This window comes from Gadus macrocephalus, chromosome 2 (genome assembly GCF_031168955.1).
Source record: "Gadus macrocephalus chromosome 2, ASM3116895v1".
Lineage (NCBI taxonomy): Eukaryota > Metazoa > Chordata > Actinopteri > Gadiformes > Gadidae > Gadus > Gadus macrocephalus.
In genome coordinates, this window is record NC_082383.1 from 16,822,748 (window position 1) to 16,835,769 (window position 13,022).

General features: G+C 45.6%; 1 protein-coding gene across 1 annotated transcript in view; it reads right to left on the reverse strand.

Moving 5' to 3' along the window:
* LOC132473046 (voltage-dependent T-type calcium channel subunit alpha-1I-like) overlaps positions 1-13,022 on the reverse strand; it is a 236,334-nt gene that overhangs the window by 173,979 nt on the left and 49,333 nt on the right. The gene's annotated exons all lie outside the window — the stretch shown is intronic.

Consider the following 13,022-nt stretch of genomic DNA (forward strand, 5'->3'; position numbering starts at 1 on the left):
ACACACACACACACACACAGCTAGAGCTCACTGTATCAACACAACATATGATCAGTGAAGAGGTTGCCTTCGACGGCGGCGGTTGTTAGCTGTCTGTCAGAGAAGCCAGCGTGCTAGCCTCTGATTAGCATTAGCAGCATATTGAGGAAGTAGCGCCATACGCTGCCGGAGGAGACATGCTCCTCCTGACTCCTCCGGGAGCGTAGCCAGCACAGGCAAGGAGCCCAGAGAGGCAGCACACCACAGGGACTCAGAGAGATCTGAGCATGTGCAGAACACACCGAGTACACACAGAGACACATACACACACACACACACACACACACACACATACACACACACACACACACACACACACAGATACACACACACACACACAAACATATAAACACACACACACACACACACACACACGCAAATTCTCAAAGACACTCGAAAGAATATTTGCAGACGCCCACACAGATTAACACACCAACACACACACACAGGTTAAAATGTGCGCATGAAAAAAAAAGCACACACAATCAAGACACTAAAAATAACACACCCACGCCCAAACAAACTCCCACGCACACACATTATGCGTGTGAGTATGGGTGGTCGGTGTTTGTTGTTTTGTGTTTGTTGGTTTAATTGATTATTGGAAACGTCTTTGTGTGTTTGGGAGTTGGCTTATTTACGAGCGGTTGTGTTTCTGTGTGTGTGTGTGTGTGTGTGTGTGTGTGTGTGTGTGTGTGTGTGTGTGTGTGTGTGTGTGTGTGTGTGTGTGTGTGTGCTCCATTCTACACGTTATTTACAAAGAATAATGTTGTTATTAATTCTAATAAATCTAGCTGGGTCAGTAGGACAGCAGAGCGTCTCAGGAGCTCATGAAGCAGAGACGTGAGGGAGATGGACGGACGACAGGAGGTTATTATAGTTTATACTTTATTATGTTTCTCTCTAACTTCTGCTGCCATCCTCCTCTGCAACGCAAAATATTTATTTTTACTCCATCACTCCTACTCCCGTCTCTCCCACACACACACACACACACACACACACACACACACACACACACACACACACACACACACACACACACACACACACACACACACACACACACACACACACACACACCCACACAAACAAAATAAACTCCCTCTCAATTTATTGTTTTATGATGGTGAATGCGTGTATGTGGTGAAATAGAAAATAAAACAAAGGCCCCGAGTTCTGCCTGCTCTCACACACACCACACACACACACACACACACACACACACACACACACACACACACACACACACACACACACACACACACACACAACCACACACACACACAACCACACACACACACACACACACACACACACACAACCACACACACACACACAGAGACAAACAACCACACACATAACCACACTTACCCAATCACACAATAGCACCCATAATCGGAAGAACGGATAGACAGTCAAAGTGTAGCTGTGTGCGTGCCTGTGTGTGTGACTGCTTGCTTGCGTGTGTGAGTGCTTGTGTGAGTGTACATGTACATGGCCGTGCATGTGTGCGCGTGTGTGTGTACGTTCATGTTGATCACGGGAACTACATACACCTACTGGTAAATGACATTATACCATCAGTCAAAATAAAAGTTTTCCCAAATCAGAAGCCATGGGTAGATGGAACTGTCAGGGCAGCACTTTCAGCGCGTACTGCTGCCTATAATGTTGGGATTACTACGGGGGACATGTTGGACTACAAAGTGGCTGCTTATGGCCTAAGGAAGGTCGTAAAAGCTGCAAAGTGCCGATATAAGGACAAAGTGGAAGCCGACTTCATCGCTGGTGACCCCGCTAGTGTGTGGAAGGGCCTGCGAATAATGACAGACTTTAAGAACAAGGCCGGCTCGGTGTGTAGCTCTGACCCCTCTCTTGCTGATGAACTCAACACTTTCTTTGCACGGTTTGAGATGGAGAGTGAAGATCATAACTCAATGGCAGTCATGGCCGACATGTTTGGGAATAACACCAAACCCCCCTTCATAGTAAGTGAGAGTGATGTGAGGAGGGTGTTCAAAGGGGTAAATGGGAAAAAGGCTGCCGGGCCTGACCAGATCCCTGAAAGGGTCCTTAAATCCTGTGCTGACCAACTAGCTCCAGTGTACACCATGATCTTTAATACATCCCTGGCCCAAGCTGTCGTCCCATCTTGCTTTAAAAAGTCTATCATTGTACCGGTGCCCAAAAATAGTAATCCATCATGTTTGAACGATTACCGTCCAGTGGCCCTGACCTCTGCAGTGATGAAATGTTTCGAAAGGCTGGTGAAAAATTACATCTGCACCTCCCTGCCAAACTCGTTCGACCCCCTCCAGTTTGCTTACAAAGCAAACAGAAGCAGAGACGATGCCATCTCCAACCTGCTAAACACCACTCTTACTCATCTGGATGGTGGGGGGGGGAACTATGTGAGGATGCTGTTCATTGATTACAGTTCAGCTTTCAATACCATAGTCCCCCTCCGCCTGATCGACAAGATGAGGTCGCTGGGGATCAACACCCAAATGTGCAACTGGGTGCTCAGCTTCCTTACTGACCGCCCCCAGGTGGTGAAAGTGGAGGGTGGTGTAACCTCTGGGCCGCTGACCCTCAACATCGGTTCCCCCCAGGGCTGTGTTCTGAGCCCGCTGCTGTACAACATCTACACTTATGACCGCACAGCCTCCGGAAGTTCAACCTCCATCATTAAATTTGCAGACGACACTGTGGTGCTGGGTCTTATCTCTGATAACAACGAGCAGCCCTACCAGAACCAAGTGGCAGACCTGGCACTGTGGTGTCAGTCCAACAATTTGGCCCTAAATATAAAAAAGACAAAGAAAATGGTGGTGGACTTCCGGCGGAAGCAGGACAGCGGGTTCACCCCCCTCATCATCAACGGGGAGCCTGTGGAGAGGGTTCCTAGTTTTAAGTACCTGGGTGTGCACATCACTGAAGACCTAACCTGGACCCTCCACACACAACATGTGACAAAGTCATCTAGGCAGCGACTGTACTTCCTCCGGAGGCTGAGGAAATTCAAGGTCTCCCCTTCCATCCTGAAGACCTTCTACTCCTCAGCCGTGGAGAGCGTCCTCACAGGATGCATCTCCGTATGGTACGGAAGCTGTACCGCTCAAGACCAGGCCAACCTACAGAGGGTGGTGCGCTCAGCTGAGCGGACTATCAGAGCGTCCCTACCCAACGTGAAGGACATCTACCACAAGAGGGTGGAGTCGAGGGCAAAAAGCATCAGGAGGGATGACACACACCCCAATGCCAGCCTCTTCACCCTGCTGCCGTCGGGTAGACGCCTACGAAGCCTTAACTCAAGGACTGAGAGACTTAAGAGAAGTTTTTATCCACAGGCAGTGAGACACTTGAATTCAAATTTTTAATTCAACACCTTATTTTTAAATTTGATTTTATTTACATTTTTTATTTTATCTAAATAAATTAACTAATTTATTTTATTTTATATTTTTATGTATTTTTGCACAGTGTGGAGCATTGTCCCTTTAACATTTCACTTCAATTTATTGTATGTGACAAATAAAAACACTTGAACTTGAACTTGAACTTGAACCAGTCGACTGGTCCTGAGACTAGACCGGACTGGTGGATCCACCCAGACCGGACCGGTGGATCCACTACCCCCTCCCGCTCCCCCTCCTCCCTTTACAAAGTGACGGTGGGTAAAGAGGCTCTTTCCTTCAGCCCCTAACCACGGCTTCGTTCGGAGCACCACGGTTAGATGATGGGATTCTGTTGCGCTAATCAACCACCCGACATGTTGAATCAGATTTAGTGTCCAAACCATAAGGACTTGATGAGAAGAAATACTCCCAGCCAGCAGTCTTAAAACTTCTAAAGGTAATGCGATCAAAATAACATTTGCTGACTGAAGTTTGAAAGTTTATAATGACGCACTCGAAAAGTAATGGTTGGGTGAGTGTGTGCGTGCGTGTGCATGTGTGTATTAGTGTGTGTGTGCGTGCATGCGTGCACACACTCACACACCCCCAGCATCCTGAAGTGAAGCACATGTGACGTCCTGGTGGGTACAGTGGAGTAGAGTGAACCTCCCGTCTCTCATTGATAAACTATCGGCCTGGGAGCAGCAGACTAATATGACAGCATGAATTAATGGTGATGAATGGGTGGTCACATCCAGAGCAGCTTCTCGGAGAGTGTGAATCAGCAAAGAGGGTCTAGCTGGGCCGCTCTCTGTATCAGAGCCCTCCTCATCACGGTTCATCATCTAGTGACGAAGACGGGGGTCATTGGGCTGTGTGACGCAGCGCACCCAGGTGTTGACGTCAAAGGCGTCATTCTGGAACTTACTGTCAGAGGGAACGGCAGTAAGAGCTGCACGCTGTCGTCAGCCCCACACCACGGTGAGATGAGTCACGGTGCCTATAGACCCGCTCCATCCCTCCTGCTGAAGGACTAGCTGTTTTCTCTAGCAGTTTAACTGTGTCACTACATTTTAGGATTAGCATTGCTTCATAGCAAATGTATAGTCTATAGGCCTACATAACAACACTCAGAACAAAGCCTTCTCTGCCTCCTATTAAAATAGATGATTACACATCAGTTGTTGTAAATATAAATCAATGATTCTTATGTCCTCTGTAATTATGTCATAAACAATAAGTATATGATAAAACGTTCAAGTAGGAGGGAGAATGGTGGGGCTATATAACGTGGTGCGGTGTGAGCAGATGGTCTCACCCTTGGTCGACTTCCACTGCAGAACCCAAACTCAGCAGATTAGCCTGGCGCCGCCCGCGGTTCACTGCTGCCGAGGGCTGGTGACTACCTTCAGCGGCCATATGGTCGTAAACACGGCGGTCACCGGCCGGAACCCAGGGCCACGCGGAGGTGACATCAGAGCGGGGTTAAGTGGTGCGTTTGCAGTAAAAAGAATAAATATAACCGCAAGCGGTGATAAACGAGTTCAGAGCTAAATTAAAAGTCAAGAACACACTAATGGAAGATGTATAAATATGACAAATAATTATGAAGGAAAGATGTTCCACTTAATGCAATACTGTGCCTCGACTTTCAGGTGAGCTGCAAAGCAATGGCCGAATGTCTTGTTCAGCATGCTATAATCGGGATTCGAAGTATCTAAGGATCACCTGTACAAGGCATTATCCCATTGAGCCACTGTTAAACCTGACCTGCAGCCTCATTCACATGGTGAAAATGTTAATTGATAAATACACAACATCAAGAAAACTCCAAGCACACATTTCACAAGAGAATTAAGGGCTTTCTTAAAAGAGTACAGATCTGAAAATTTGCACTGTTAATGGTATGGCTAATGATAGCAATAACAAAATGGTCATGTAGGCAAAATGGGATGAGACTGTGGACGTTTGGCTTTTCTATGAAATTGTGGGAAAAGTAAACATTTTTAGAGCAGAAGACCAAAGTGAAAAAAATGCATCTGATTTTAGAGATTAATATTCTGAAAGAATTTTGAGTCCAGGTCAATCTGGTGAGGAGAAATAAGCCCAATTCATGATTTTTTACAATAGCACCACCTTTGGGTGGCGCCATTTTAGAGTACACAAATAACATGTGTGATGGCCCACAGCCGTATAATTTTGATCCTGTCAGACGTGAGAGGGCAAATGAGGAATTGCCGAGAACTGATGGCCGTCAAAGCCAATTAAAGCTAGGGTGGGTAATTTTTTTACTGTAATATTTGGCAAAACTGTCATAATAGCCAGTCAGCAATATGTAGGTGAAGTGCTCTGAGAATATCTGCTCATCGCTTTGTTCTTCCCTGCCTCTGTGTGCCGCCCCCAAAAATTGCCACCGCTCATGTACACTTCGACCAATCAGAGCGAGGCTCAGATTCTCCGTTCTTATTGGAGAGACGCCGAGATCGTTTATTGGCCTGTGGCATGTGCCACCGCGACCACTGACATACCATGGCATATGCCGTTGTGGAACGGTAACTGCCGTTCTGAAACGGTAACTACCGTTCTGAAACGGTAACTGCCGTTGCGACCACTGACATACCATGGCATATGCCGTTCTGGAACTGAAACAGCCGTTCTGGAACGGAAACTGCCGTTCTGGAACAGAAACTGCCGTTCTGAAACGGTAACTGCCGTTCTGAAACGGTAACTGCCGTTCTGAAACGGTAACTGCCGTTGCGACCACTGACATACCATGGCATATGCCGTTCTGGAACGGTAACTGCCATTCTGAAACGGTAACTGCCGTCGCAACCACTGACATACCATGGCATATGCCGTTCTGAAACGGTAACTGCCGTTCTGAAACTGTCACTACCGTTCTGAAACGGTCACTACCGTTCTGATACGGCAACTACCGTTCTGAAGCGGCAACTACCGTTCTGAAACGGCAACTACCATTCTGAAACGGTAGCTGCCGTCGCGACCACTGACATACCATGGCATATGCCGTTCTGAAACGGTAACTGCCGTTCAGGTGGAACGGCATATGCCGTTCAGGAACGGCATATGCCATTCTGGAACGGTAACTGCCGTTCCCAACAATGGTATGTGACACAAGCATAACTCCTCCGTGTAATTTCAAGACAGGTATTGCCGTAAATTTGAAGCTATATATATTTGGTCTTTATTGACACTATATCACAACATAACGCTGTAAATAAAGGCAAGGCAAGGCAACTTTATTTATATAGCACCTACACAAGGCAGACTCAAAGTGCTTCACATATAAACATTGTCATACAATAAAATAATAGATAAGTAAAAGAAAACATATGCAAAGAAATGGGTAAATAAAGGGATTGATACGTTTCTCTCGTCCGTGCTGTTGTTAGGATATTTCCAATCTGTTTGTTGTTGTCTTTTGTAATGACAGATGCTTTTGAAAACAGCTGGACTTGCTCCGGTGACGGTAGTTAGCCTAGCCACCTAAACAGGTCTGTTTAGGTGGCTATAGAGCTATAGTCTATTGCTGTGTTCCAATATCCATACTATCCACACAGCTGTGTCCCAATTCAGGGGACGCATCCTTCGAAGGGTGCATTCGAAGGGCGATTGCGTCACTGCGACGCGTCAAGGGCTGTCCCATTTCGAAGGCTCCTTCAAATACGGCCGACAAATGCAGCCTTCTTTTCCCGGATTTGAAGGATACACCAGATGTATCCTTCACCATAGACATCTTATATGATAGACGGAGCATCGAATGCTACCGCCTACTGCCGCTGACGAAACGCGGGGCCGCCATCTTGGAGTGGTCATCCGCTCCACTCAGTGTAATCCGTTTGGCTGGAGCAATGAACTGTCAGCGCATTTAATTAATCATACCTCACTGAATACCACTGATTTTCATGCGGTTTTTTGTCATACGTGTAGCTATGATAAAGGCCACATGGTTTGGCGTGTTTTATTATTCAATACCAATTATACCAATAGTACGGTAATGTTAAATCTTATTTGTGAAAAGTAATCCCCCGATTCCTATTGTGGATGGTCCGCCGATTTGAGCAGGAATACGCTGAACAACAGCCCGGCATCCTGTTTCTTCTGCTGTTGCTGCTCCCGGTTGACCACTCCGAGATGGCGGCCGTATTTCTCGCGTCCCAGCAGCCAATGCTCCGTCTATGCTATAAGATGTCTATGTCCTTCACGGCCCAACGTATCCCAAGATTCCTTGCGCGTTGGATTTTTTTCAGTCAGAGAGAGCGGAAGCGGCAGTTGCAGCAAATTACATTATTCAATGACAAAACTATGTAAAAACATTTTTTTGTATTAAAATAAAGTTGGGACTATTTTAAATTTGTAACTTTATTGTCAAAGTTCAATTCCATTAACACGAGCCATATAACGTTAAACTAATTAACGTTATATTTTAAATAATTATTATATAACCGAATCAGAATCAGAATTAGAATCAGAAAACGTCATTGATCCCCGGGGGGAAATTGTTTTGTTCCAGGTGCTATGTACAAATAGAAATTACGAGCATAGAAGATAAGATTATAAAAAATAGAAAATTATGAATAAAATACAATAAAATAAAAGTAAGAATAAAGTAAGAAGTGGACATCTAAGTGAAAGTGGACATCTCTGAATGGGTTATATAAAACGGCTCCATATTTCTCCTCCGCTGTCCGGTTTGAACCGCAGCTGTCAGGGTTGCTAGGTGACAGGAGCGGCGCGTCATCACGCAAGGTAAAGGGTGTTAACGGCTTGTTACGCAAACTTGAAATGCTCCGTAGGGCAGACCGTCTCATTTAAAAACGTTTGTTCGGCCTTCGGTCCGGCCTTCACGGTCTACGAAGGCCACACCTTCATAGACCGCGTCCTTCGAAGGATGCGTCCCCTGAATTGGGACACAGCAGATCAGGGTGAAAGGAAGTATAGTGAAAGGACGTGGATGGTATAATCAAAACAGTCAAACCGCGGAGTGTGGATTGATTAACACTTTTCGTGCTCTACGGCAGCCATCTTAGCTACGTAGCGGAATAGGCGGAGCCAGGCTGAGCCAACGTCGGCGCATTTTCTTTAATAGGTCCAGTGACGGCTGGTGGTGATTTTGGGTGGGTGGGCTAACGAATGCATTACATTTATCGCCATGAGGTCACCTTTATATCTCTGTTCATAACTTTCATATAATGTGAATGATTTTTAAACAAGAATAAGGTGTAGAGAAAGGCGTGTCTTTATTTGAAGCACAATTATAAATAAAAAGAAAAATAAGGTGTTTAAAGTGCTTCACTGAGCTGAAATTGAACATTTCGAAATAAACCATTAAGCAAAATAAAACTTTTTTTGTTTTTAAAGTATTACACAATTAAAATGTTGACCGGTCTCCCTTTGCGCAAAATGCGGCTGTAGACGATCACACACTCTTTAGTAGAGACGTCTGTGTCGCCGTCAATCTTGAAGGACATGTAGGCCTATGTGGCGTTTACAATATAGCCTAATAACTAAACAAAGATCTTTATTTTATAACACTATTTATATTCTCAGAGCTGATGACTTCTCGGATGCTCAAGATGTAGAGGACACCAATCCTGCCACTACATTTCAAAGTATGGACACAAGGTAAAGAAAGAACAGTGGAAAAAGTTCGTTTTGTATCAACTAATCAACATTAATACCTCACCATTTATTGACTTCTCAAGTACTCTAATATGTTAATATTGTATTTTATTAGGGGTCCATCCCTATTGTTTTTGTAAGGATTCTTCTTCTTATTATTCCCCCCTAGAAGTGGGACCACAGCCCAAACCGTAAATGGTGCACACACGCCAATTGCATGACTAGATCCAGGTCCGTGAGTTCTAGGCAGACGACAAAATCCAGACACGCCGGCCACTAGGTGGCGCTATACCAAGGAAAGACGCGTTTGGGGCTATAACTCCCACACCGAACCTCCCACAGTCCAAAACGTTATACCCACAGATGCACTGGAGTCTGCTGCATATTTTGGCCTAGGCCACGCCCATTTGCGTCTATGAATATTTTTCGCTAAATCACGAAAACCGCAAAACTGTATTTTCGCTACTCCTCCCACATTTCTTGACCAATTGACACAAAACTTTGCACACGGCATCTTCAGACGCAGAGCTACAGCAGGTAGAGCGTGGAAGGGAGGGACCAGAGAGAACACAACGGAATCGGCTGTTTCTCCAAAATCACCCACCCTAGCTTTAAATGCATGGTCAGAGGATAAGAGTGGAGAGTTGCTATCATCTAGAAATGCAGCAACGAGCGCTGGAGCTATTCAATGAACAGCAGTGCATACAATAACGACACTTCAATGTTTCCTTTATATCTAGAGACAGCAAAAGTCATTCAGATAAGTATCCGTAAACTTAGTCAGAAGATCTTGAAATAGAAGGCATAATGCTAGCTATGGGCTAATTTGCCAGTCCCACCTGTGAAATCCCCCCCAGATAATCCCTAATTAAATCTTTCTGATTAGTTAACCCACGTTTTGATGGTAGCCTACTAGCTCCAGTAACAACATCTTTGCCCAGGTTTTTATTTCTACGTTTTCTTTTACCCAGTGTGCAAAATCCCTGTAAATATTCGGGGGGTCCCCATCTCCCGATTGGGGTCTCTAGGCATAGGCGTCGATTACGGGGGACAGGGGGGACATGTCCCCCCCACTATTTGAAATATGAATTTTGTCCCCACCACTTTTAGAAATGTGCAAACCAATTGCGACTGAAAAATCCCCACATACTCAACCGAAATCGTCGAGTCTAAAATCATGCGATAGGCGCGCACGAAGACATCATTTATTAGATAGACCTACCTAATAAACCGTTGGAACACACAAGACCGGAACCCATAGCAACGCCGGTAAACAAACCCCGACTCCCGAGAAGCCCAATCCCTATGAGCTCCCCGCGCTACGGCCATCCGGAGGCGCACAGAGCTTTTGGCCGTGATATTATGTATACAATTATATTATATTATATACTATTATATATAGAGCTCCTAGAGTCGCAAACGGCAACAATCACTTTCTCCTCCATGCTGCAGTTCACCCCGGACTGCACTGCACTGAGTTTGACGGTTGAACGCTGATTGGCTGTTACGTTACACATGTCACTCAGTGGCCACGCTGTTGAACGCTGATTGGCTGTCATCACGCAAAATTCGTGTCAAAGTTGAAATATTTCAACTCGAGCGAATTTGTCGCGCCACAAATCCTCGTGAACACGCTCGCCTGTGCACGGCGAAAGTGTGGCGCGACAAATCAAAACAAATCGCCCGATACGCTTCTATACGTTCACTTTGTATGGGATCTTGTTGCCCTGTCGCGTTTGGTGTGAACGCACTGGAGAAGTTTCAAGATAGACAGCCGAAATTGACATTTTATTCAGAAAATAGCCGGTCCTTTTGCTTCCTGTAAAAAGCATGTTTGTGACACGATATGGATACATCATCTAGCCTGCATGTGGAGGGCCACATAAGGTAAGAAATTGGTTTGCGTAAACTTTGCTGCTGGTTCTGTTTGCTCGTTGTGATGACCTGGCCAAAGGATATCCACGGTCCTAAGCGATTGTGATCTGATTCTGGTTGGTGCTCCAGCTAGTATGCATTGTATAGATTGCAGCTAGTAGCAGCTACACACGGTGCGATTGCTATGCCAATGTGGTTATAGTTGTATTGTCTTGAGACAATTGATTGAGATATGTGACGACTTGGAGCCTGGTAGGCCTTTCCTGACATAAATATGTTCTCGCATAACCTGTGTGATTATCATGGGTGGATTACTGCACGGGCACACCGGGCACATGCCCAGGGGCCCAAGGGCTCAGGGGGGCCCTTGGGCCCCCCTGAGCCCTGAGCCTGAGCCTGAGTTACTAACAGTGGGGCCCAGGGCCCCACAAGTTTTAATGTTGCATTGTCGAAGCAATCAGTAGAGAAATACAAAAATTCAAGCGAAAACAGCAATAGTAGGCCTATTACTACTGAGTAAATAAATTAATAAAAAGATCACTAGGGGGCACTATTTCAGTTTGTGAATTTGAGACCGGTCACGAACGAGTCACTGTCATTTAAACATGGAGCAACGGCGAACTCTAAGTGGAGCGTTGAAGCAATGAATTTATTCAGTTCAGATCGTTTATCAAGCCTGGAGATGATGCAACCCCAAAAGGACTGCTACGAATTATAGCCTACTCGATTGTGGACTGCAATCTATGTTTCCAAATGTGTATGTAGCGTTACGGCTTTTTCTGACTCTGCCCCTCAGTAATTGCGAAGGGGAGCGGTCATTCTCTCTTCTGTCCAGGATTAAAAATGAACTGAGGACGAAAATGTCACAAAAACGCCTCAAGGCACTTTCTCTCATGGCAATTGAGAGCGACCTTACCAATGCACTGGACTTTGATTATATCGTGTAGGATTTCGCATGGAACAGAGCCCGGAAAAAATGCATTTCATAGGTGAAATGCATTACTGTCAATTAATGTAAGGAACTGTTCGTATTGAGTTGTTTTAAGTCGTTTTTATTTGTGGTTGAAAGCGGTGCGATCGAAATTCGTTCAAATCGCCAAAAATGTCATCAATTATATATATTTTTTATCCTGTTTTGGTTAAATAAAGATGCATTTATTTGTAATAATTATTGTGAGGTTGCCTTTCCTGTGTTACAAATCCTGCTGAGTTGCAGGTATAGGCCAATGACTTATTATCGCCAATAAGTGTGTGTGTATTCTGGGTGCGTGTGTTTATGTTGGAAGGGGGGGGGGGGGGGGGGGGGGGCCTGCGGAGTCCACGTGCCCAGGGGCCCGATGTGTCATAATCCGTCTATGGTGATTATCCTAAACTGTAGGGGATTTTATTTGCGGGCAATTTGCTTATGATGTTGCAACGAGTGAAGTCTACATTGGTCCTTCGCAAGTGTTTACTGGTGGTCAGGATCTCATCTCATCTCATTTTCTTCCGCTTATCCGGGGTCGGGTCGCGGGTGGAGCAGCTCAAGCAGGGGGCCCCAGACTTCCCTTTCCCGGGCCACATTGACCAACTCTGACGGGGGGATCCTGAGGCGTTCCCAGGCCAGTGTTGAGATATAATCTCTCCACCTAGTCCTGGGTCTTCCCCGAGGTCTCCTCCCCACTGGACGTGCCTGAAACACCTCCCAAGGAAGGCGCCCAGTGGGCATCCTTACCAGATGCCCGAACCACCTCAGCTGACTCCTTTCTAAGTAAAGGAGCAGCGGCTCTAATCCGAGGTGGTCAGGATTTGGCAGATGCAATTCTCCTCTGGGCGCTTGTTTTTTTTTTAATTTTTTTATGCAGCATAACAAATGCTACCAGCAGCCCTTGCTCGTCTTCAAAAGGCTATTGGTCAGTACCTCGTTTCATTTCGTACCCCCTTTACAGTCTGGCATTGTTTGTCTGGTAAACTTTGTTGATGTCAAGATAAGTGTTAAATTGCCAACACTGTTCTTTGTCCTATGTGTATTAGTATTACATATCCCGAGCCAATACCCTGGTGTTTCCAACGCCGTTTTGCAAA